The sequence below is a fragment of the Amblyraja radiata genome, chromosome 2 (genome assembly GCF_010909765.2).
Source record: "Amblyraja radiata isolate CabotCenter1 chromosome 2, sAmbRad1.1.pri, whole genome shotgun sequence".
Classification (NCBI taxonomy): domain Eukaryota; kingdom Metazoa; phylum Chordata; class Chondrichthyes; order Rajiformes; family Rajidae; genus Amblyraja; species Amblyraja radiata.
Genome location: NC_045957.1, coordinates 80,710,996 through 80,737,246, shown reverse-complemented (window position 1 = coordinate 80,737,246; position 26,251 = coordinate 80,710,996). Strand labels below are relative to the sequence as shown.

The 26,251-nt window shown below is 45.5% G+C and overlaps 1 protein-coding gene and 1 long non-coding RNA gene across 2 annotated transcripts in view; one reads left to right on the top strand and one right to left on the bottom strand.

Moving 5' to 3' along the window:
* LOC116990944 (cadherin-18-like) overlaps positions 1-26,251 on the bottom strand; it is a 794,245-nt gene that overhangs the window by 568,060 nt on the left and 199,934 nt on the right. The gene's annotated exons all lie outside the window — the stretch shown is intronic.
* On the top strand, positions 7,628-15,842 carry LOC116990964. The gene is made up of 3 exons (XR_004416672.1): positions 7,628-7,637; positions 13,943-13,957; positions 15,738-15,842. It is a non-coding gene; the product is annotated as an uncharacterized LOC116990964 (long non-coding RNA).

Here is a 26,251-nt window from a genome sequence, read left to right as displayed (position 1 = left end):
ACTGTGGAAGATGGACTAGATGGAAGGAAGTGAGGGGCCCGCGATGGACTGGGTTGTGTTCGCCACTCCCTGCAGCTTCAGCAGGTAGAGCGCAGAACAGTTGCCATACCAGGCTGTGAAGCATCGTCTGAATACTTTCTATAGCAAAACTGTAGACATTCGAGAGAACCTTCATGGGCATCCCGGTTCTTCATGTGATAGGAGCAGAATTAAGCCATTTGGCCCATCAAGTCTACTCCGCCATTCAATCATGGTTGATCTATCTTTCATTTTTTTTAAATAATATTTTTATTAGAAGCATGTACATATCATAATCAAACATTTGGTATATCAATTACATATTGTTAATAGATGGGATTCCAGCTATCAGAGTAATAGGGATCCTCATTTATCAATTATATATTAACTCTGCTTCGATTTGTTTTTTTGTTTTTATAGATAGTGAGAAAGAAGAGAAAAAACACGATAAAAAAGAATAGAATAAATTATCAATAATACAACTTTGGAGATAGGTCCGTAGATTATAAAACAGAACTATTCATCTAATTCTGGGTCAAGCTTCAGTCAGACTTCCGTGCCGGACCAATTTACCCTTTCAAAAAGTCAATAAATGGAGACCATATTCTAGCAAATAATTCTTGTTTGTCAATTAAGACAAGTCTAGTTCTTTCCAAATGTAAGGTCTCCGACATCTCCATAATCCACATTTTAATTGTGGGGGTTGTTGGATTTTTCCAAAATTTTAATATTCTTTTTTTCCCAGTTATTATACTACAGGTGCACAACCTTTTATCCGAAAGCCTTGGGACCAGACACTTTTCGTAATTCAGAATTTGTCGGTCTTCGGAATGGAAATTTTTTAGCGTAGTTTTTATTGGCTGGCTCAGTGGTAGAGTGCTCGGCTCATATCCGCAAGGTCGCGAGTTTGCGCCTTGATCCTGGCAGTTACTCGATCGCGAGTTTGAGTCTTCAATGTCGTTTTTTCTTGCAGAATAAATGTTTGTATGAAATACAGTGTAGGAGAGGTGTACTGACTGTGTGGGCAGAACTTTGGAAGTGATTGCCCACCAGTCTAAAAAGCCGCTGTGTCTCCCTGTCCCTGGGATAGCAGGGGGCGATCAAACAGCACAATACCCCCCTCCCCCTCCAACTCCAGAGGAATCCGCTCTCCGATGGGCCGCTACCAAAGATCATAGAGGAGCTCCTCTATGATCTTTGGCCGCTACAGCGACAAGTGGCAGTTCGCCCACAGCCCGAGCAGCGCCCCCTCATCCGCCACCCCAAGAACAAGACGTACCTTGCACACCATCAGCTTCTGCCCCTACGTGTTCCTCTGGAGTTGGAGCGGGGCTGGGCTGGAGTTGCTGCTGGCTGTGGGTCTCTGGGATCTCCGTGCTTGCAGTGGGCCTGGGGGTCGGTGGGCGGCGGTGGGAGCTGTGGACCTACGGACCTACCTCCTGGAGCTAGCCAGCTTCGGAGCGTGGAGAGCTGCGGGGGCGAGCTGCTGCGACCCGACTCCGGTGGATGGTGACACCGGGAGCTCGCGGGTCTCCGGTGGGAGACCGCTTTGCGGGGCACCGGCAGCGGCGACTTCTCCCGCCCGAATTACGGGGTTGAGAGCAAACATCATAGAGGTTGAGAGTGACCTGGAGGGGGGCCTTACAACGCCCGGCGCAGCTGTAAATTGCCGCGGACTTGCTAGCGCCCGCCGGGGGCTCCAACATCAAGACCGGGGCAGGGCCCTACATCTCCCGGCGTGGCTTTGAGTGGCCGCTCCCCGATGGGCCCCTATGACGCCCCGAGCTGCGCCCCGTCATCCGCAACCCAGGTTCCTCTGTAGTTGGAGTGGGGCTGGGCTGGGCTGCTGTTGGCTGTGGGTCTCTGGGATCTCCGTGCTTGCGGTGGGCCTGGTGGTCGGTGTCCAATTGGTCCTGACACGGTCCTGCTGCAATCGCCGACGTGAAGACAGTGCAAAGCCCCCGCGCCGGTGCAATGGGCGGGGAGCTGGAGAGGGAAGGGGTCACACACATGGCCGGGAAGCAGAGGGGTGTAAGTGGGGTGATACTGAAGCGAGCGACAATCTGCTGCTGCCTGCCCCGCTGAGTTAAAAAGTTCCCACGCAAGACTCACGAAACACTGTATATCGTGAGTCTACCGTGGGAACTTTTTAATTCAGCGGGCAGGCAGCAGCATATTGTCAATTATTAACCCTCCCGCGCAATATACCCTCATCTTCTCTTTTATGAATGGGGATTTAGTTCCCCTTTCTTCGAGGACCGACCGGAGGTTCCGCTATCACCTCTGCGGGCCGCCCTCGGTGAACGTTTTCAAGGACCTTTCTTCAAGGACCGAAAAAATGGCCGCTATTCGGAGGTTTTCGTTATTTGGATCTTCGGATAAAAGGTTGTGCACCTGTATAATCAAGGAAGTTTCTTTGGCTTGTTGTAAGTTTTAGGCTTTGTTCTGATATTCCTTATATTATTAGTTTTGAGTAGGGATCCAATTGTGTATTATCAACTTCAGAAATTATTCTAAAAATATCCATCCAGAAATGTTTGATTTTTATACAATTTACAAAAGTATGAGTTAAATTAGCCTCTGAGTGTTGACATTTATCACAGATGGGTGAGATATGTGGGAAAATTCTATTTAATTTAGTTTTAGAGTAATGCAGTGATACATTAAATTGTATTAAAGAATGTCTGGCATTTAACGAACATTGATGTATATGTTGTAGATTTTCGTCCCAAATATCTTTCATTATAGGTTGGTCTAATTCATTTTCCCATGCTTGTCTATATAAATCCGTTGACGGGACCTCACTATCTAAAAGGGTGTTATAAATATGAGATATCTGTATTAGGATGGTTATTCAAACATTCATCAAGAGTTTCTGGCTCTCTAGTTCTATAATCTTGTGTATGTGATTTAACATAATCTCCAAGTTGTAAATATCTGAAAAAGTTATTTGAATGTAGTCTATAATTCTGTTGTAACTCCTGAAATGAAAGAAAAATGCCTTTCCTATAAAGATGTCACACCTTTTTAATTCCATAATGTTTCCATTGTGTAAAACCTTTATCCAACACAGAGGGTTTAAATGAAGGAAGAAAGAGTGATAAATTATCCAATTTTAAAGTCGTTTTTAATTGTTTCCAAATTCGTATACCTCTATATATTAAAGGGTTTTCACTATAGGTTTTTTTATTCAGTTTTGTGGGAGCTAACAGAATCGAACCAATTTCAAAAGGCAAACAATCTTCTTTTTCCATCTTTAACCAGTCTGGTTGCTGATCCATATCTTCTAACCAGAAGTTCATATTTTTAATATTAACTGCCCAGAAGTAAAACAAAAAAATTGGTAAAGTTAAAATCCATTCGTCTTGGATTTACATATATGTTTTTTACTTATTCTATGATTCTTATAATCCCAAATAAAACTTGTGACAATGGAATTGACTTAAACAAAAAAACATTTTGGAAGATATATCGGGATTGATTGAAAGAGGTACAATAATTGCGGGAGAAAGATAATTTTTATAGCATTAATTCTAACAAACATTGAGATAGGAAGTGTTTTCCAGTACTGAATATTCTTATGTAGTTTATTCAGTAAAGGTGGGAAATGTAATTTAAATGAAGAAGTATATTTCTTAATCACATAAATTCCTAGATATTTAAATATTTCATTTACTATTTTAAAGGGGGATTGTTGCAATGTATGTAAGTTGTGTTCCGTTATTGGCATAATTTCACTTTTGTTCCAATTAATTCTGTATTTCCTTCTTAACGCCATCCTGCTGCCTTCTCCCCATAACCCCTGACACCAATACTAATCAAGAATCTATCTATCTCTACCTTAAATATATCCACTGACTTGGCCTCCACAGCCTTCGGTGGCAAAGAATTCCACAGATTCACCAACCTCTGACGAAAGGAATTCCTCCTCTTCTCCTTCCTGAAAGAACGTCCTTTAATTCTGAAGCTTTGTCCTCTAGTCCTAGACTCTCCCACTAGTGGAAACATCTTCTCCACATCCACTCCATCCAAGCCTTTCCCTCTTCTGTACATTTCAATGAGGTCCCCCCTCATTCTTCTAAACTCCAGCGAGTACAGGCCCAGTGGCATCAAATGCACATCATATGTTACTGATGAGTATAGTTTGTATTATCTGGGTAAAATTTTACATATCCCCATATTTAGTTAAATACATCAGAAAAAGATCTTTAATTTTATGTACAAAATACTAAGATAATGCTATTGAAGCCCAGCTACCATGCATACATTGAAGATGATTCAGAAAATTCATTGCATTGAAGTTAGTTGTTCCCTGCAACATTGCAAAATGTAATGAGCTGAATTATGATAGATGATAGGTAGAAGTTGGAAAGGGAACTGCATCTCCTGCATCTGTGTGCGAGGAAAGGCATGAGTCTGAGGCAAGTTGGAGGTCAGATGTGACAAAACCGATTGCTCAATTAACCACGGGGCTCACTATTTGAGTTGGGCAGCAGAGGACTGGTGTAATAAAGAGAGAATCCAGATGTACTTTGCATCCAAGATTCAAGGTTCAAGGTCAGTTTATGTTACATGCACCAATTTATCCCCACACAGCCATACTAAAAAAAAGCAACATGACACACAACTGCATAAAAAGTTAATATAACCATCCACCACAGCAGATTCCCCACATTCCTCACTGTGATAGAAACATAGAAATTAGGTGCAGGAGTAGGCCATTCGGCCCTTCGAGCCTGCACCGCCATTCAATATGATCATGGCTGATCATCCAACTCAGTATCCTGTACCTGCCTTCTCTCCATACCCCCTGATCCCTTTAGCCACAAGGGCCACATCTAACTCCCTCTTAAAAATAGCCAATGAACTGGCCTCAACTACCTTCTGTGGCAGAGAATTCCAGAGATTCACCACTCTCTGTGTGAAAAATGTTTTCCTCATCTCGGTCCTAAAAGATTTCCCCCTTATCCTTAAACTGTGACCCCTTGTTCTGGACTTCCCCAACATCGGGAACAATCTTCCTGCATCTAGCCTGTACAACCGCTTAAGAATTTTGTAAGTTTCTATAAGATCCCCCCTCAATCTTCTAAATTCTAGCGAGTACAAACCTTTCTCTATGGCAAGAATGTCTTTCCTCAGATTAGGAGACCAAAACTGTATGCAATACTCCAGGTGTGGTCTCACCAAGACCCTGTACAACTGCAGTAGAACCTCCCTGCACCTATACTCAAATCCTTTTGCTATGAATGCTAACATACCATTCGCTTTCTTCACTGCCTGCTGCACCTGCATGCCTACTTTCAATGACTGGTGTACCATGACACCCAGGTCTCGTTGCATCTCCCCTTTTCCTAATCGGCCACCATTCAGATAATAGTCTACTTTCCTGATTTTGCCACCAAAGTGGATAACCTCACATTTATCCACATTATACTGCATCTGCCATGCATTTGCCCACTCACCCAGCCTATCCAAGTCACCTTGCAGCTTCCAAGCATCCTCCTCACAGCTAACGCTGCCCCCCAGCTTCGTGTCATCCGCAAACTTGGAAATGTTGCATTCAATTCCCTCGTCCATATCTTTAATATATATTGTAAATAGCTGGGGTCCCAGCACTGAGCCTTGCGGTACCCCACTAGTCACTGCCTAGTAAAGGACCCGTTTACTCCTACACTTTGCTTCCTGTCTGCCAGCCAGTTCTCTATCCACATCAATACTGAACCCCCAATACTGTGTGCTTCCGAGTCCAGATATAACACACCGAGTCCAGATATAACACATCCACTGGTTCTCCCTTATCCACTCTACTAGTTACATCCTCGAAAAATTCTATAAGATTCGTCAGACATGATTTACCCTTCATAAATCCATGCTGACTTTGCCCTATGATTTCACCACTTTCCAAATGTACTGCTATCCCATCTTTAATAACTGACTCTAGCAGTTTACCCACTACTGATGTTAGACTAACTGGTCTGTAATTCCCCGTTTTCTCTCTCCCTCCCTTTTTAAAAAGTGGGGTTACATTAGCTACCCTCCAATCATCAGGAACTACTCCAGAATCTAATGAGTTTTGAAAAATTATCACTAATGCATCCACTATTTCTGCGGCTACTTCCTTAAGTACTCTGGGATGCATCCTATCTGGCCCTGGGGATTTATCGGCCTTCAATCCATTCAATTTACCTAACACCACTTCCCGGCAAACCTGGATTTCACTCAGTTCCTCCATCTCATTTAACCCCCGGTCCCCTGCTATTTCCGGCAGATTATTTATGTCTTCCTTAGTGAAGACAGAACCAAAGTAGTTATTCAATTGGTCTGCCATGTCCTTGTTCCCCATGATCAATTCACCTGTTTCTGACTGCAAGGGACCTACATTTGTCTTAAGTAATCTTTTTCTTTTCACATATCTATAAAAACGTTTGCAGTCAGTTTTTATGTTCCCTGCCAGTTTTCTTTCATATTCCATTTTCCCTTTCCTAATTAAGCCCTTTGTCCTCCTCTGCTGGACTCTGAATTTCTCCCAGTCCTCTGGTAGGCTGCTTTTTCTGGCTAATTTGTACGCTTCATCTTTTGTTTTGATACTATCCCTGATTTCCCGTGTTATCCACGGATGCACTACCTTCCCTGATTTATTCTTTTGCCAAACTGGGATGAACAATTGTTGTAGTTCATCCATGCAGCCTTTAAATGCCTTCCATTGCATATCCACCGTCAACCCCTTATGAATCAACTGCCAGTCTATCTTGGCCAATTCATGTCTCATGCCCTCAAAGTTACCTTTCTTTAAGTTCAGAACCCTTGTTTCCGAATTAACAATGTCACTCTCCATCCTAATGAAAAACTCAACCATATTATGGTCACTCTTGCCCAAGGGGCCACACACAACAAGACTGCTAATTAACCCTTCCTCGTTACTCAATACCCAATATAGAATAGCCTGCTCTCTCATGGTTCCTCTACATGTTGGTTTTAGAAAACTATCCCGCATACTTTCCAAGAAATCCTCTTCCTCAGCACCCTTGCCAATTTGACTCACCCAATCTATATGTAGATTGAAGTCACCCATTATAAGTGTTTTACCTTTGTTGCACGCATTTCTAATTTCCTGTTTGATGCCATACCCAACTCCACTACTACTGTTAGGTGGCCTGTACACAACTCCCACTAGCGTTTTCTGCCCCTTAGTGTTTCGCAGCTCTACCCATATCGATTCCACATCCTCCAAGCTAATGTCCTTCCTTTCTATTGTGTTAATCTCCTCTCTAACCAGCAACGCTACCCCACCTCCTTTTCCTTTCTGTCTATCCCTCCTGAATATTGAATATCCCTGGATGTTCAGCTCCCAGCCTTGGTCACCCTGGAGCCATGCCTCCGTGATCCCAACTATATCATAGTCATTAATAGCTATCTGCACATTCAACTCATCCACCTTATTACGAATACTCCTTGCATTGAGACACAGAGCCTTCAGGCTTGTTTTTACAACACTCTTACCCCTTATATAATTATGTTGAAAAGTGGCTCTTTTTGATTTTTGCCCTGGAAGTGTCTGCCTGCCCCTTTTACTTTTCACCTTGCTACCTATTGCTTCTACCCTCATTTTACACCCCTCTGTCTCTCCGCTCACACATTTAAGAAACCCTTTCCCTTTAACTCCATCCTCGACTATCCCATTTGACAACCCACTCCCACCCACACCCCACACCCCTTATTGCTTTACTGATGTAAAGCAATAAGGTCCTTGACCTCAGCTTGGGGTGCTCATGTCTGAAAGGCAACATTCTGCATTTAAATGAGGTTCAGATTATGTGAAAAATAGGTAAGTGCAGGTTGATGTTTGACTAATTTAATTGATGGCAATTGTTTTTTTAAATTACTTCACCCCTTTTATTGCCTCTCCATAACGAACATTCTTAAAGTATTTTAAGTAAAAAGCAGCCAAAAGCCACCATGGCACCATGGTGCAGTGGTAGAGTTGTTGCCTTACAGGGCCAGAGCCCCAGGTTCGATCCTCACTGTGGTTGCTTGTCTGTGCGGAGTTAGTACATTCTCCCCGTGACCTACATGAGTTTTCTCCGAGTTTTTGGTTTCCTCCCACACTCCAAAGACTTACAGGTTTCTAGATTAATTGGCTCGGCATAAATGTAGAAAATAATTGTTTCTGGTAAATGTAGGCTTATTGTGCAGGGATTGCTGGTCGGTGTGGACTCGATGGGCCAAAGGGCCTGTTTCCGTGCTGTATCTCTATAGTAAATTAAGGAAGGCTCTACTGATGTGCTGCTTAAGTGATTTCTGCCATTCATTTCCTGCTCAGCCCTACGAGGGGTCTTTGGGGTGAAGAGGGTGACGTATTACACCCCTCATCATTTGGAAACAGTGTAAATCCAAGAAAAAGGCAACCATGGGCAGCACGACAGGCCAATGTGCCTTGTGCTGGACATTTTGAGTCAAATGTAACTGTGGTAAGTTGAAAACTGCTGAAAATGATGGAGAAAAATAGAAAGTTCCCATTGAGGTGATGACTAGATCTTTGTGGAGGGAAGGCATGCTCATGTCCAAGCTGTTGCATGAGGACGGTTGGTCAATGTGCAGCTCCAATTCATCTCCAGAACACAAATGCATCTACGAGATGATTGTGGGCTAGCTCAAAGTTGCTACTCTTTTTCTGGACTAGAGCTCATTTGGTAAACCAATAGCACTACATGCCAGGCAGATGGTCCACGATGTTAGAAACATAAAAACATAGAAAATAGGTGCATGAGTAGGCTTTTCGGCCCTTCGAGCCTGCACCGCCATTCAATATGATCATGGCTGATCATCCAACTCAGTATCCCGTACCTGCCTTCTCTCCATACCCTCTGATCTCCTTAGCCACAAGGGCCACATCTAACTCCCTCTTAAATATAGCCAATGAACTGGCCTCAACTACCTTCTGTGGCAGAGAGTTCCAGAGATTCACCACTCTCTGTGTGAAAATGTTTTTCTCATCTTGGTCCTAAAGGATTTCCCCTTTATCCTTAAACTGTGACCCCTTGTCCTGGACTTCCCCAACATCGGGAACAATCTTCCTGCATCTAGCCTGTCCAACCCGTTAAGAATTTTGAAAGTTTCTATAAGATCCCCCCTCAATCTTCTAAATTCTACCGAGTACAATCCAAGTCTATCCAGTCTTTCTTCATATGAAAGTTCTGACATCCCAGGAATCAGTCTGGTGAACCTTCTCTGCTCTCCCTCTAAGGCATGAATGTCTTTCCTCAGATTTGGAGACCAAAACTGTACGCAATACTCCAGGTGTGGTTTTACCAAGACCCTGTACAACTGCAGTAGAGCCTCCCTGCTCCTATACTCAAATCCTTTTGCTATGAATGCTAACATACCATTCGCTTTCTTCACTGCCTGCTGCGCCTGCATGCCTACTTTCAATGACTGATGTACCATTACACCCAGGTCTCGTTGTATCTCCCCTTTTCCTAATCAGCCACCATTTAGATAATAGTCTACTTCCTTGTTTTAGCCACCAAAGTGGATAACCTCACATTTATCCACGTTATACTGCATCTGCCATGCATTTGTCCACTCACCCAGCCTATCCAAGTCACCTTGCAGCCTCCTAGCATCCTCACAGCTAACACTGCCCCCCAGCTTTGTGTCATCCACAAACTTGGAGATGTTGCATTCAATTCCCTCGTCCAAATCCTTAATATATATTGTAAATAGCTGGGGTCCCAGCACTGAGACTTGCGGTACCTCACTAATCACTGCCTGCCATTCTAAAAAGGACCCGTTTACTCCTACTCTTTGCTTACTGTTTGCCAGCCAGTTCTCTATCCGCTTCAATACTGAACCCCCAATACCATGTGCTTTAAGTTTGTATACTAATCTCTTATGTGGGACCTTGTCGAAAGCTTTCTGAAAGTCCAGATATAACACACCAACTGGTTCTCCCTACTAGTTACATCCTCAAAAAATTCTATAAGTTTCATCAGGCGTGATTTACCTTTCGTAAATCCATGCTGACTTTGTCCAATGATTGCACCACTTTCCAAATGTGCTGCAATCCCATCTTTAATAAATGACTCTAGCAGTTTCCCCACTACCGATGTTAGACTAATTGGTCTGTAATTCCCCTTTTTCTCTCTCCCTCCCTTCTTAAAAAGTGGGGTTACATTAGCTACCCTCCAATCCTCAGGAACTACTCCAGAATCTAAAGAGTTTTGAAAAATGATCACTAATGCATCCACTATTTCTGGGGCTACTTCCTTAAGTACTCTGGGATGCAGCCTATCTGGCCATGGGGATTTATCGGCCTTTAATCTATTCAATTTACCATCACCACTTCCCGGCTAACCTGGGTTTCACTCAGTTCCTCCATTTCATTTGACCCGCGGTACCCTGCTATTTCCGGCAGATTATTTATGTCTTCCTTAGTGAAGACGGAACCAAAGTAGTTATTCAATTGGTCTGCCATGTCCTTGTTCCCCATGATCAATTCACCTGTTTCTGACTGCAAGGACGTACATTTGTTTTAATTAATCTCTTTCTCTTCACATATCTATTAAAAAATTTGCAGTCAGTTTTTATTTTCCCGGCCAGCTTTCTTTCATAATCTATTTTCCCTTTCCTAATCTATTTTCCCTTTCCTAATTAAGCCCTTTGTCCTCCTCTGTTGGACTCTGAATTTCTCCCTGTCCTCTGGTAGGCTGCTTTTTCTGGCTAATTTGTACGCTTCATCTTTTGTTTTGATACTATCCCTGATTACCCTTGTTATCCATGGATGCACTACCTTCCCTGATTTATTATTTTGCCAAACTGGGATGAACAATTGTTATAGTTCATCCATGCAGTCTTTAAATGCCTTCCATTGCATATCCACCGTCAACCATTTAAGAATCAATTGCCAGTCAATCTTGGCCAATTCACATCTCATACCCTCAAAGTTACCTTTCTTTAAGTTCAGAACCCTTGTTTCTGAATTAACAATGTCACCCTCCATCCTAATGAAAAACTCAACCATATTATAGTCACTCTTGCCCAAGGGGCCACACACAACACGACTGCTAGTTAACCCTTCCTCGTTACTCAATACCCAGTCTATAATAGCCTGGCATTCCCTGTTATGGCTGTCATAGCCTGTTATGGCTGTCATTCATATAATCATATATCCATAACATTACACAATCGCAGCTGTGACTTAGGCAAAAACACTCTTGCCTCAGGTTTTGTACGTTTGGGTTCATATCCCATTCAAATGGCATTATGAAAGGTTTATTTTTGAACCAAGATTATATGTTGACACTGCAGGTGCGGCACTCTTCAGCAAAAATCTCAGTGCTGGAGGAAGCAACAGGTAAGGCTGCATCTAGAGGACATGGATAGGTGATGTTTTGGGACAGGAACCTTCTTCATGGTGGCAAAGCCAGGTAAGTGATAGGTGGATAGTGGTGAAGGGGGTTGATTGTCAGATGGGTAGAAAAGGCCAGAGGTGAAAATGAGATAAAAGGCTGTGACAAAAAGAGTGAAGAGGCAAGAAGTGTGAGGTTAGAGGTATGGATATAGGGGATAGAGAGGCAGGACAGTGGGAGGAATTAGTGCATATTAAAGTGTGGAACAGGGGAGGGGGGGGGAGGGGGGAGGGGGATACTGAAGGGTTAGATTTGGTTAGTTACCTACAATTGGAGTAATCAATGTTCATACCATTGGGTTGTAAGCTAACCAGGCAAAATATTAGGTGCTGTTCCTTCAGTCCAAGTGTGGCCTCACTCTGGCAATGGGCGAGGCTCAGGACAGAAACGTTGGTATTGGAATGGGAAGGGGACTTAAAAAGGTATGCAACCAGAGATCCAACAGGTCTTGGCAAGCCAACCTCAAGTGTTCAGCTAAACTGTTAACATAGTCCAAACTTGGTCGAGCAAGTTTAAAGGCCACATTGCAAACACTGAATGCAGTAGATGAGGTTAGATGATGTGAATGTGAATCTCTGTCTCATCTGGAACGCTGCTGCTGTCCTGGGTGGATGTGAGGGAGGAGGTGTGGAGATAGGTGCAATGTCTCCTGCAATTGCAGGGGAAAGTACCTGGAGAGGGAGTGGTTTTGGTGGGATGGGTGATCCAAGGAGTAGGGGAGCGAGTGGTCTCTGTAAAACCTGTAAAGGGGTGGGGATTGGAAAATGTGACTGGTGGTGAGAAATGTCACAGAATGATGTGTTGGAAAGAGGACTAAAGAAAGAGGACATATCGGATGTTCTTGAGTGGAAAGTCTCATCTTGGGAGCAGATGAGGCAGGGTGGGAGGTGTAGTCCAGCTATCTGTGGGAATCAGTGGGTTTACAGTAGAGGCCAGTCGATAGTCTGCTGGTGACAGAGATATTGGGAAAGGGGAGAGAGGTGTCAAAGATGGGGTAACCGTGGGAGTCCGTAGGCTTATAGTTAAAAGAAAAGTTGTTGAGGGAGAGGATATTTCTGACAGGTGGAGGAGAGTGTCAGTGGAGGGGAAATGATTGTGTCTCTGCTCAAGGAAGGTGCAAATGATGATGATGATACTTTACTGGCATGTGTCAAGGTTCAGTGAAATTCTTTGTTTTTGCAGACAAAGTACACAAAAGAGTCACCACAAAGACGCAGAAAAAAAACTACAAAAAGTACTCTTCCCTTCTGCTCTTAAGTGCTTATTTATATTCACAATGCTGCTCATGTACAATGTGACCACTGTTTTGCTAAATGTCCAACTGCTGAAAGTCATCACAAGGCTAAATATAATGCAATGGCAAACAGCAGCTTACAATTTTGAACTCAAATGAAAACCATTGAGAGATTTAAAAAAAATTCCCTCTAAATCCTTTCTGCCAGATTTATGCTTCCAAAAAGCTAATTTGTTTTGTTTTTGGTGCAAAACCAACTATTGAACAACAAAAAACGAGAACCTACTGTAGGGAAATCCAACAACAAAAGATGATTGGATTGCAGTGGTTTGGCAGACTGTTGGGAAGAAGGCAAAGATCTGAATGCACTCTCTCCCTGGCCTGTGAGCCTCAGCACCATTTCATTGGCACCCGCTGGAACTCATGTTGTTTACAGAGGAGCAATCAGTAAACACATCCCCAGCATCTCACTATCTCCCATGTAAATGAACTGGCAACAGATTGTGCATGCCTTTCCCTTAATTAGCATCAAAGAGACACAGAAAATCCCCGTCTCAGCAAATAAACACAAAACAAAATTGCCTTTCTTTTAAATGGAAATAACTCAAGTAATCTTCTCACAAAAAAATATTACAAATTTAAATATAAAAATATTACAAAATCTCTGATATCTAGGCTCCTTTTTAACAACTTGCATATCCTCTTTATTCAGCACATTGCTATTTTAAGAATTTATCTGATACTGTGATGATAATTAAAATCTGTTGCTATTTAAAACAATAGTTACATCTGTTTAGATATGTTGATAATAAAAATCCATTGGTTACTATCATCCCCTGTAATTACTGGCTATAATTAGGTTATAAATCTTAACTAACCAATTAACTCACTTTTTGTGCAAATTCAAAGACATAAAAATTAAAGATAACCAATCAAAGGAAAGAATGCCGAGAAATTGGATTTTCTCTCAGTTGATAAGTATCATGCTTTTCACAATGTATTAAAGTCAACCTGATGTTAGCTAAAAAAAGTGTGAAATTGAGGCATCTCCACTGCAATAACATTATAATGGCCTTGCTCTATTTAGAGGTATTAAAACGAGCTGAGCATGCAGCCTGTGGTGGCACCCGGTGGTTGGGCCACTAGCTTCACAAACCCTCAGCAGTCAGTCACGTGACTGGGCAATGGCAGGGAGGAGTTGTCACGGGGTACAGGGGTGTGTCCTGGGATATATAACAAACCCTGGGAGAACCCCCTCGCTCTCTTAATTCGAGCTGACCAGCTCTCTTCTCTCGAGGTGTGAGAGTCCTTCCACCACAGCAGGGGCTCACGAGGCAACAGCCTTGCAACAGCAGCAACAACTTTATGTTAGAGGACCAACGTGCATGCATTACGAATTACGCATGCCTCCCTGGGCCCCACCGCCTCTGTCGCACGCTCACCTCCCGCCAGTAACATGCCTTTGGGCCCCGCCGCCTCTGTCGCTCGCTCGCCTCCCACCAGTAACGTGCCTTTGGGCACCACCGCTGCAGTCAGGCCACTCCCGCTTATGCCTGTTCTAGCCGATCGCAGGCTGCCTGGGTCGCCTGCCCACTTTCCAGGCCCACTGCAGCAGATGGCGGCACAGCAGCCTCGGCCCTTGTTTTCTCTCCCACATGACCCACCTGGAGCCGACCACTGGGGTTGATAGGCCGCAGCTACCGTTGCTACCCCTCCAGGTGCTGCCCACCGGACCCAAGAGGCCGCAGCTGCCACCACTCCCCCACCAGTGTCAGCCCCACGCCTCTAGCATCACCGGCACCGCTGCCCATCGACCACCGGCCATCAGTTTCCCAACACTGCGCCAGCCGCTGCTCAATTCCTAGCCTCCTGAATGAGCGGGCCTACCTGGGGTGGCTGCCCGAAGACGTCCTTCTGTTCCTCACTGGCGTGGACCCCGATCATCCCCGGGCGCTGGCTGCCTGTCCGGTCGGCCCAGCATTGGGCTGGAGCCTTGGCCGGTTGTGCGTCGGCGGTCCTGCAACGGATTCCCCTGCAGCTTTCAGCCTCCACCGAGTGCGCGGCAGCACAGCTGGACTCCAACGGCGACGGTGGGTGGAGTCCCTACCTGCAGCGGTGGGGCGAGGCCCATCGATACCGGCTGCCAAAATGGCCACTGCGGCCTACTGCCACATGGCCGCCGCAGCGACTGTAAAAATGGCCGCAGCAGCTGGCCAGAAGCGACGCTCGTCCTGCTGACCGCTATCAACAGCATCACCTCTGGTCGAGTAGCGACTCTGCAGCCCGAACACCATCAACAGCGTCACCTCTGGTCGAGTGGCATCTCTGCAGCCTCACCGACATCTACAGCGCCACTCCTGGTCAGTCGGTGTTACTACAACCTCCATTTCAAGCACAGCTAATCTGACCACTTTGGACTTTGCTGTATCTTTGCTGTTTGCTCACTGTAGGTTTTTTTTCCACTGTAATAACCTAGCTTAATATTACTATTAGTTTCATGTTGTTGTATTTGCATTGCTCCCGACGTCTTTCTCATGTCACAATCACCTGCTGGTCGACGTGACTGGTCTATACCTCGTCCGTCCTGTGGCTTTTGCGTTGGTCTCCTTGCACCCCTTGGCATACCTCAGGATGGCCCACAACTGGAGCGTCGACTGCGCCCGCAGGCCCCATCATCCCAACCCACAGCCGGGGTACCCCCTGACCTACAGCAAGAGCTGCCGTTGACCATGCTCGGGCACATTTCGGTAGAAGATTAGTCCGCTCCATTCCTTATCGACATCTGCCCTCATGGTCTGCCCTCAAGGTTACGAGTCAGGCTGCCGCATTTTGTCGGCCTGCTCATTTTCCTGCTCTCTGGTCCGGGGGGGGGGGGGGGGGGGGGGGGGGGGGTCCTGTGGCGGCACCCGGTGGTTGGGCCACTAGCTGCACGAACCCTAAGCAGTCGGTCACGTGACTGGGCAATGGCAGGGAGGAGTTGTCACGGGTTACAGGGTTGTGTCCTGGGATATATAACAAACCCAGGGACAACCCACTCTCACTTTGAGCTGACCTGCTCTCTTCTCTCTAGGGGTGAGTGTCCTTCCACCTCAGCAGGGGCTCAGCTCGAGCCCACGAGGCAACAGCCTCGCAGCAGCAACAACATCTTTATGTTAGAGGACCAACGTGCATGTAAGACGAACCTTTTATGCCTGAACAAAGTAACCCATTTGTTCACCACGTTTGGTGCCACTACAAGCCACACTCAAACAGCGAAAAAAAAGCTGTTGTAGAAATGATGCAAACTATGGGTGCAGAAGGGGAAGAAAATACTGCTCCAAGCTCTTCGTGGAGACTTCCCAGCAGTCTGCCCAAAGCCCCTGCACTGATAGCTGGATTATATTGGATTACATCAGGATTATCAAGGCCATTGACTGCAGCATTGTGTATTGATATCACAGGCTAGCCAATGCTACTTCTGGGTAAAAGTGCCGCACATGTAAATGATTGGTGGTATCAATGTTAATTAAAGAATGTCCCAATCACAAATTGTTCCTGAGGTGCTGTGTGAGTTGTTCCTTCATGAGTGAAAAATAAGATCTTATCTTGTGACCTTGTGATTAAATGTATGTCAGAAAGATAATAATGAATACAACACACATTGATGACATTATCACTTGCATAAATGATGTCAGAGAAATGACGTATACTGACTGAGTCAAGCCAGGGTTCAATTTCCCAATGGCAGATATTTCTGCTGGAAATGGAGATGAAGATTTAAATTACACATAAGCGATATTTAAATGGCTGATTTAGTTTAGTTTAGTTTAAAGATACAGCGCAGAAACAAGCCCTTCGGCCCACTAAGTCTGCGCCCACCGGCGATCTCCGCACACTAACACTATCCTACACAAACTTGGGACAATTTACAATTTTACCAAGCCTGCAAACTTTTATGTCTTTGGAGTGTGGGAGGAAAGCAGAGCACCCGGAGAAAACCCAGACAGGTCACAGGGAGATCGTACAAACTCCATAAGGACAGCCCCTCTGGTCAGGATCGAACCCGGATCTCTGGCGCTGTAAGGCCGCAACTCTACGACTGTGCCACCATATGAAAATTACAAAGAGTCCTACAGTGAAGATGTGGATCACTGAAATGTCTGAGACACTACATTTAGAAAAAAATAGGCTTGCTTTGTCTGATAAAGTAGACCAATTTTCCAATACATGGTCTCCTTTCACTGAATTTCTTCTGCAACAGAATGGTTGAATACAAATGTAAAACCGATGCTTCGGATGGGTGAGCTGTGGGGGGGGGGAGGGGAAGGACAGTGGGGCATATCTCCGTTTTCCTTTCTTCTTTCTCTTTTTTCTTCTCACACTGCTTTGGCAGTTCAGGGGTCTTTTCCTTTCTCTTTTTTGCATCTTGCTACTTTTTATTCATTCTTTCCTTTTTTCTCTTTTTCTCAATTTATGTATCAATTTATCTAAACACTTTTAAAACTCTGTGTGTGTGTGTCTTTATTTCTTTGTCAGCTTAGATTTTCAGATTAGATTTTTGGCCGTTGATTCCTTGGTCCGCCAAAACCACACGCAAAACTCCGAGATTTTTTCCATTTCGCTAGCGATTTCACTTTTACATTCGCAAATACACTCATTACATTTAGACATTTTTATGTACACATTTCTTAATAAAATCCTTTCCCCCAACCCCCACTCACTCAATTTTTAATATCTAAACGGCTCTTACCAGCTGCGACGTCACAATGCCCACATGCCGACCAATCCAGGCCCACCTGCCTCCAGTATGCCTCCAAGTACGCTCGCACCACGCCTCACGCTGCTGGACTCCAATGCGCGCCCGCCCCTCCCCCCCCACTTCACCTCCCTCCCCATCCTCTCCTTCCTCTCCCCCTCCCCTCTCCCCTTCACCCTCACTTCACCCCTACTCTGCCCTCTCCCCCCCGCCCCCCCTTCTTTGCCCCCCCCCCTTCTCTCGATCGGTCAGCCCTCTGCTGCTTTTGACCGTCCGCCCGCTCGCAGCAGCAGGCGGGCCCTGTTCTCTCTTTCCCTTTCTCTCTCTCTTCCCGGCGCAGTGAGTAAAGTCTTCCCGTCGCAGAAGCCACGATCGGCCACCCCTCTGCTGCTTTTGATTGTCCACCCGCTCACAGCAGCAGGGTCACCCGCTTAAAACACGCCGCAAATCGGAAACCCCAGCTCCAAAAGGCAGCGGATACCCGGAAACCCCAGCTCCAAAAGGCAGGAAGCTCACCTGCCTCTGTCCCTTTCTGTGTGTTCCTCTCTGTGTGTCCCTCTCTGTGTGTCCCTCTCTGTGTGTCCCTCTCTGTGTGTCCCTCTCTGTGTGTCCCTCTCTGTGTGTGTCCCTCTCTGTGTGTCCCTCTCTGTGTGTGTCCCTCTCTGTGTGTCCCTCTCTGTGTGTCCCTCTCTGTGTGTCCCTCTCTCTGTGTCCCTCTCTCTGTGTCCCTCTCTGTGTGTCCCTCTCTGTGTGCCTCCGTGTCCCTCTCTGTGTGCCTCCGTGTCCCTCTCTGTGTGCCTCCGTGTCCCTCTCGGTGTGCTTCCGTGCCCCTCTCTGTGTGCCTCCGTGTCCCTCTCTGTGCCTCTGTGTCCCTCTCTGTGCCTCCGAGTCCTTCTCTGTGCCTCCATGTCCCTCTCTGTGCCTCCGTGACCCTCTCTGTGCTTCCGTGTCTCTCTCTGTGCCTCCGTGTCTCTCTCTGTGCCTCCATGTCTCCCTCTCTGTGCCTCTGTGTCTCCCTCTCTGTGCATCTGTCTCCCCCTCCGTGCCTACAAATTGGGGGCTATGTGTGAGTGGATAGGGCAGGGCATTGGGTAAAAGGAGTGAATTAATAATATTAATATAATATCAATGGGGGTGGTTAGTGTGTGTGTGTGAAGGGTGGTTAGTGTGTGTATGTGAAAGGTTGGTTAGTGTGAGTGTGTGACACCTCAGGCCGCCCCCTCCCCTCGCAACTGCGCATTGGGGGAACAGTTCGTCTGCACTTCGTCTAGTAAAATGTCTAGTAAAATGTACGAAAATTGTATAACTCTCATGCCGATTGCTTTATTCTTGTACAATTGCTTCTAATAAAATTAATTAAATTAACTAAAAAATAAAAAAATAAAATTACAAAGAGCACAATTTCTCGGCACTAATGTCACTGAACACATAGTTTAGTCAAATTATGATAGGCAAAGGTCATATGGTCAAAGGAATAGGAATAGAATTAGGCCATTCGGCCCATCAAGCCGACTCTGCCATTCAAACATTGCTGATCTATCTCTCCTTCCTAACCTCATTCTCCTGCCTTCTCCTCATAACCTCTGACACCTGTACTAATCAAGAATCTATCTACCTCTGCCTTAACAATATCTGCCACATCTCTGCCCAGTCTTCCAACTTGTCCAAGTCCTTCTGCAAAGTCTCCGATTTCTCTGCACTACCTGCCCCTCCACCTATTTTCATGTCATCTGCAAACTATGCCACAAAGCCTTCAATCCCCTCGTCCCCTCATTGATATACCAAGGTGTTGGTAGATATTTAATTGGGGTGTTTGTAAAGGTTGATAATAATTTGCAATAATATTTTAATGTTCCAATTAAAGAAGTAATTTAATTTTCACATTAGCTTTTAAATCTGAAGAAGGGTCTCAATCCGAAACGTCACCCATTCCTTCGCTCCAGAGATGCTGCCTGTCCAGCTGAGTTACTCCAGCATTATGTGTTTTCCGTAGCTCCAAATTACACAACAATGAACAAAGTACTTTCAAAGAATACCCCTGGTTGTACTAGAGGAAGAACAACTGCACAGCATAGATGGTGAAACCATAGTAAGATAAATGACAAGGTAAACGGCCAGAATACCCTCAATGACACTCACCGTTCCAGCACAGATCTGGCACTGCCTTCAGCTGAGATCTGAGCTCCAGGCATTCCATATGGCCCAGCACTGCCTTGGTGCTGTCTTGTCTGGCTGGACTCACTGAAGGACGTTGGTAGGAAATTAAAATCATAACAACTGCAAATGCTGGAAATCTGAAACAAAAATGTCCTTGGCAAGCAAAATTATAGAACATTATAGTACAGGAACAGGCCTTTGGCCCTGATTCCTGCATGTGGTCCATATCCCACCATTCCCTGCATATCCAGGGTAAACTGGTAAAAATATATAAAATCATGAGAGGCATAGACAAGGTCTGTTTCATCAGGGTGGAAATATCAAATACCAGATTTAAGGTGAGAAGACGAAAGTTAAAATGCTAAAGTTTAAACTTGTCCAAGGCACGTTTTTTTACATAAATGGTGAGTAAGGTGGGCCAAAAATTGTAGCGCTATCATGTACCGTTTTGGCGGAGTTACCAAAACTTGCACGCGCACATACAAACATACAAGATGAGAATTTTAGTAATATGCTAGACCAAATGGGACCCGTTGGACCCCGTTCCTCCAACGTAATAATCCACCACTCACCTGTTCCCACAATGCAACCCCTTTCCACCACTCACCCGTTCCCCCAACATAACCTGTTCTCCCAACGCAATATTCCATCACTCACCCATAGCCCCGACGGGAGGCCTGGTCCCCCAACGCAACCCGTTCCCCAATGTAAGATTCCACCACTCCCCTGCCTCCCCCCACACTGGACTTTAAAAATAATTCCAATTGAACTTCCCTGCCTCCCCCAGCACTTCCAATTCCAAGCGGAGGAGAGCGGGGCGGCAGCATCGAAAATGGCTTGCAAAATTTGAAAATGTTGGCGTTTTTGGGGGGAGAAGGATTTTATTTAAAATGTGTGCATAAACATGACAAAATTTAATGAGGAGTGGGTACTTGGAATGAAAATTGAAATCTCTACCGAAATGGTAAAAAACTCGGCATTTGTGGGTCGGGTGTTGGCGTAGCAACGAATCAAAGGCTGGCAGCCACAAGTCAGAAACACACACAGCCACACAGCCAGACACACACAGAGTTTTAAATAAAGATAGATAGATAGATAGATAGTTTAAAAAAAATAGAATACACCAGGAAAAACTCTGCAGGCCAGGCGGTGGAAAGTTAAACAATCAAGATTTCTGGTCGTCAACCCTTTGCCTAATATCTAGAAAGGAACAGACAGGCTGATAAGACAAAAAGTGCTGGAATAACTCAATGGGTCAGGCAGCATTCCTGGAGAATATGGATTTTGTAAACCAGCATCTTCAGTTCCTTGTTTCTACAACAGACAGATCTTGGTAGGAAGATGTCAAATCATTGCGGATGAAAGCTAACAACTTAAGGGAGGGGGCACATTTTACATTGGGTAGAAGCAAAATGAGAAGGATCTTTAAAAAAATGAGTGTAAGGTAGACGATCTTTGCACCCGATGATTTCTAATCAAGACAAATGGAGCAAGAGCATTACAATCAGAACTTAGATTTTGCTTATTGTAAAATTACAAACTATGCCAGAGGATGATAGTGCCATTCATGATACTCATTTTCCAGATATAAACAAGTCCTTCAGCCCATCACATCTGCACCAAGTATCAGCCACCCATTTACATTAATTCAACATAATTAGTTTTTTTTATATTTGCCCAACATTCTCATCAATTCCCTCAAATTCTATCACTCACCAAACATCATTGGCAAATTAACCTACCAACCTTCACTTCTTTGGGTAATTGGAGAAAACTGGGGCACTGGAATGAATCTGAAAAGTGAGACAGAAAATGTGCAAATTCCATAGACGCATCACTTGAGGTCAGGATTGCACCCGGGTCTCTGGTGCTGTAAAATAATAGTTCTACCAACTATGCATTGTTGGACACGATCGTGCTGATCCCCATCAATGCTTTCTGCTCATCTCAATAGCTTGCCCCACATTAATCTTTCTGGTTGTATTGTTCCCAGCATTGCTGATGTTCCTCAAGGTAGAGCAGCCAATGCACCTCGACTAGACAATGTGATGGTGAGAATAAGACCTGCTCAAGGATGGTCTTCTGAAAATATTGAAATGTAGAATTTTTTAAAACAGGTGAGTCACACAACGTATAATCCAAGATAATCTTTAATCTTTACACAAGCTATAGCAGTACAGTATGTTGTTAGTTGTCAGAGCATCCTGACTGCTTCCAGAACTGAGCAGTAGAGGAAGTGGGTGTTAATATAATTGGCACAGTAAGGTGGGGTAAGTGATGCTAGTCTATTATGATTGGTTGTCATGCATAAACCAATCTATATCCTTCCCCCTAAAGAGTGAGCATAGTGAGCACACATGTCATAAGAATTAAACAAATTGACCATACCTATCAGGCGATCTACTAATGCGGCCCGAACGCATACGGTTCAAGCCCTCTCCCCCTTCACCGGAAAGATTAACGGGAGACGGTGAACCCGGAAGCAAGAAAGTAGCAGGGGACACCCGTGGTGGTCGACAGGGGGTGCATGCAGGAGAGGTAATTCCGTGGTTAGGCACAGCCGCTGGTCGTGGATGAGTGTGGGACATGCTGAGGCTGGTGGAAGGTACAGCAGCAAAAGGCCGGAACTGAAGCATAAGGACCGGCTGGTGGCGGACATGGTTCCTTCACAGCAAGCAAATGTTGGCGACTTCTGCGGTATACGGTCCATGAGGTATGATCGAGGTTCTTCAGCCAGGCCGACAACACTATCCAAACGGGAATGTCCCATAGAAGTTTGTAAACGAACGACCTGGCCCGGTAGTAGAGGCTTAAGTGGATAATCCGATCGTTTCTGAATGTCGTGTTTCTCCTGGATACGCTTTTGGATTGTTGCTGGTTTCAGCACCTGCGGTATCAGCTTCTGCTGAGCAATCGTAATCGGAGGTCTCGTTGTTCTGGACATCAGTCGCTGGGCCGGCGAGCCCAGGGTTCCATCTCTAGCAATGTTTCTGAGGTTTAAAAGATCAAGGTACACGTCTGAATTTGCAAGGTGTGCGCGTTCCATTAGGTGTTTTGCGCTTCTGACAGCTCGATCAGCGAGCCCGTTACTCTGTGGGTATTCGGGGCTGCTCGTGACATGGTGGAAATTCCATCGGTTGGCCAAGAGCTTGAAATCGTAGCTGGTAAACTGTCTTCCGTTGCCGGTCTTTAAATGGACAGGTTTGCCGAATGTAGAAAAATGTTTCTTTAGCTTTCGAATGACCATCTCAGATGTGATGGAGGTCAGTAGGACGAGTTCAAACCAGTTTGAATAGGAGTCGACCAGAACAAGATAGTGTTCACCACGCCATTCAAAAATGTCTGCCGCCACCGACATCCAGGGCAGAGCTGGTGGAGGTTGTTGCAGTAGGGGCTACCTCTGCTGGTGTGGTGCAAGACTGTTGCAAGTGGGGCAGGAGACTGTACGGTCCCGTATGTACCTGGCCATCCCTGGCCAGTAGAACAGGTTCTGTGCATGGGCCAGTGTGGCATCAATTCCTCGGTGACCACTGTGTGCCTCTTGGTAGTATTCCTCACGTAGCGATGAGGGAATCACGACTTTGTGGCCCTTAACTATGACACCATCCTGTATTACCAGTTCATCGCAGACTAAGAAGAACAACTGCACTTCTGTTGGTACGCTAGATTGTCTGTCTGGCCAACCTCCTTTGATCACGGATGAAAGTATCTGGAGGGTGGCGTCGGTGGCAGTATGTTCGGTTAGGCGGCGCAGTTGTTTCACAGGAACAAAGTCAACGCCGAGGACCGTAAACTCGTCCCGTTCATAGGGGTGACGTTCACTGGATGCCCGTGGTGCACGTGCATGTCTTTATCCTTTTTGTAAACAAGTTTAAAGTTGAAACGCTGGAGCTGCATCATCATGCGTTGCAGGCGAGCTGGTGCAGCATGGATGGGTTTGTTGAGGATCGTCACCAGTGGTTGGTGGTCTGTCTCGACTGTGAAGGCCTTTCCAAATACAAAATTCTTGAATTTGGAACAGGCAAAGACGACAGCCAGCAGCTCCTTCTCGATCTGCGTATAGCGCTGTTTGGTGTAGGTCATGTTGCGGGAGGCATAGAAGACAGGGTGCAAGGCGCTATCGGCAGATGGTTGTCGGCAGGCTACGCCGAGTCCGAATCGCGAGGCATAACTGTCACAGGGCGCTACAGGTCGAAGAATGTCAGGGTTGGTGCGCTGGTCAGCTTCGATTTTAAAGCGTCAAATGCTTTTTGGTGTTGCTGGAACCAGGACCAAGTAGTATCCTTTCTAGCCAGTTGTGGCAGGAGCGAACTAATTTCACTGAGGTTTGGTATGAATTTTGCAAGATAGTTCACCATACCCAGGAATCGCTGCAGGCCGAGCACGTCAGTGGGGGCAGGCATCTCTGTGATGGAAGCAGTTTTCTTCGGGTCCGGCTTGAGGCCATCGGGAGTGAACACATGCCCAACGTAGGTGACCTCTGAAACCCTGAACTTGAACTTGTTAGGGTTGAGCTTCAGGTTGATCTGACGTGCTCGGTCCAGGATAAGCTTTAGGTTGTGGTCGTGTCCGGCGTGTCTTTACCATACACCAGGATATCGTCAACAATGATGGCACATGGGAGACCCAGGAACAGCAGCTCCATATTCCTCTGGAAGACCTCACTCTCTGAGTTAATGTCGAATGGCATTCTTAGAAACTTGCATCTGCCGAATGGAGTGGCAAATGTGGTGAGGTTTGACGACTCGTTGTCCAGCGGTATCTGCCAGAAAGAGCTCTTTGCATCGAGGACTGAAAATACGGTGGCTTGTCCAATCTGTGCCGCAACATCCTCAACAGTCCTCATAGGATAGTGAGGGCGCCTGAAAGAGTTCAAACCTTTCAGATTGATGCACACGCGGAGCTCGTCTTTATCCTTCTTGAAAGTAGCAACCATGGTGGAGACCCAATCAGTGGGCTCACTGACCTCTTCTAACATGCCCAAGGAGACCATGTTTTTTAGCTTGGACTTAATCCTGTCCCTCATGGCATGTGTCACGCGATGTGGTGCACAAATGACAGGTACCACATTGGGGTCAGTGGATATCTTGTAGGTCACAGGCAGCTTGCCTAGTTTGTCATTGAACAGACCAGGGTATTATTTTATTGGGTCCATTGATATCAGTAGCTTATAGACCGATTGATCAAAGGAAATCAGCCCCAAATCCTGGCATGCGTGGTTGCCCAACAGAGTCACAGAGTTAGAGTTCAAAACATAGAAGGTCAGATTCCTTGTGGGTTTTTTCAGCACGCATTTAAAATTGGTTCTTCCCAGTGAAACCAGCACCTACATGCAGAGTGGAGCCGTCCTTCATCAGGACCTCATTGTTTCTTATCTTGTTGTAAAGGTTTACAGACATTACATTGACCTTTGCACCCGTGTCTAATTTAGCCTTGAAGCTAATATTGTTGACTGTCTACTGAACTGTAGGGTCAAGAATCTTACCAGCTGCATGCAGGAGTGAATACACGGTTGACTCCCCTTGCGAGTTAATTGGACTTTCCTCGGGGGCAGTGTTGAGCTGGTACTGAGAAGTCGAGGTTGTTTCATCTTGCTGTAACATGTGCAGATTAGGTTTCAAACTGGAGGATTTCTTCCCGCGGGCCCGACAGGCGGCAGAGAAATGGTTCTTTTTCTTGCAATAGTTGCAGGACTTTCCATATGCAGGACATACCACTTGCTTATTGTGCAGATAATTACAGTTCGGGCACCTCCTGGGAGGCTCATTAGCAAATCCCGGGTTAGCCAGTCGAGGGGCCTCGGTCGTAAATCTTCTGTTGTCTGTGCCCACGGTCTGTTGAATCCAGTCAAGTTGATGGATTTTGTTTCAGTTTCATGTTGCTCGTTTAATGGGTCGACAAGCTCTGCAAATGACAGGCATCCACGGCCTCATCGAGTGTTAACTTAGGATTTCACAGCAACTCTAATTGCAGCTTTTGATCATTCATCCCTGTCACTAAAATGTCTCTTGTCCGCTGGTCAGTCATAGTTTCAAAGCGGCATCTGTGGGCCATATATTTCAAATCGCAAATACATTTCTCAACAGGTTCGCCGGGAAATTGGCGTCTCGCAAAGAATCTTGCTCTTTCCAGAATGTGGTTCGAGGGCAGGTCACAAATTTCACTAAATTTACGCAGTAACGCATTAGGATCATTTACTGATTCTTCAGGTGTAACTACCTGATTGTTGTCGTCGAGGACTGCAGGGGCGTACTGGAAAATCCTTGCCCTCCTCATTGCGTTGGGACCCGCGAGGTTAAGTAGAAGGGAAGTTTTGACAGCGTCTGGGTCATTTCGGTGTTCATGTAGTGTTGGTAATAAATCTCAAAAGTCACCCATCACTCACCGATGTCAGAATCGAAGATAAACTGTGCAGGCTTTCGGTAAAATAGAGCCATCATAAAGCAGAAAAAAAACTGACAAAAGAAAATAAAACCCGATATACAGAAGCAGTGGGTTAACCCAAGCTGACTGACACCATGTAAACATGTGAGTCACACAACGTATAATCCAAGATCATCTTTAATCTTTACGCAAGCTATAGCAGTACAGTAGGTTGTTAGTTGTCAGAGCATCCTGACTGCTTCCAGAACTGAGCAGTAGAGGAAGTGGGTGTTAATATAAATGGTACAGTAAGGTGTGGTTAGTGATGCTAGTCTA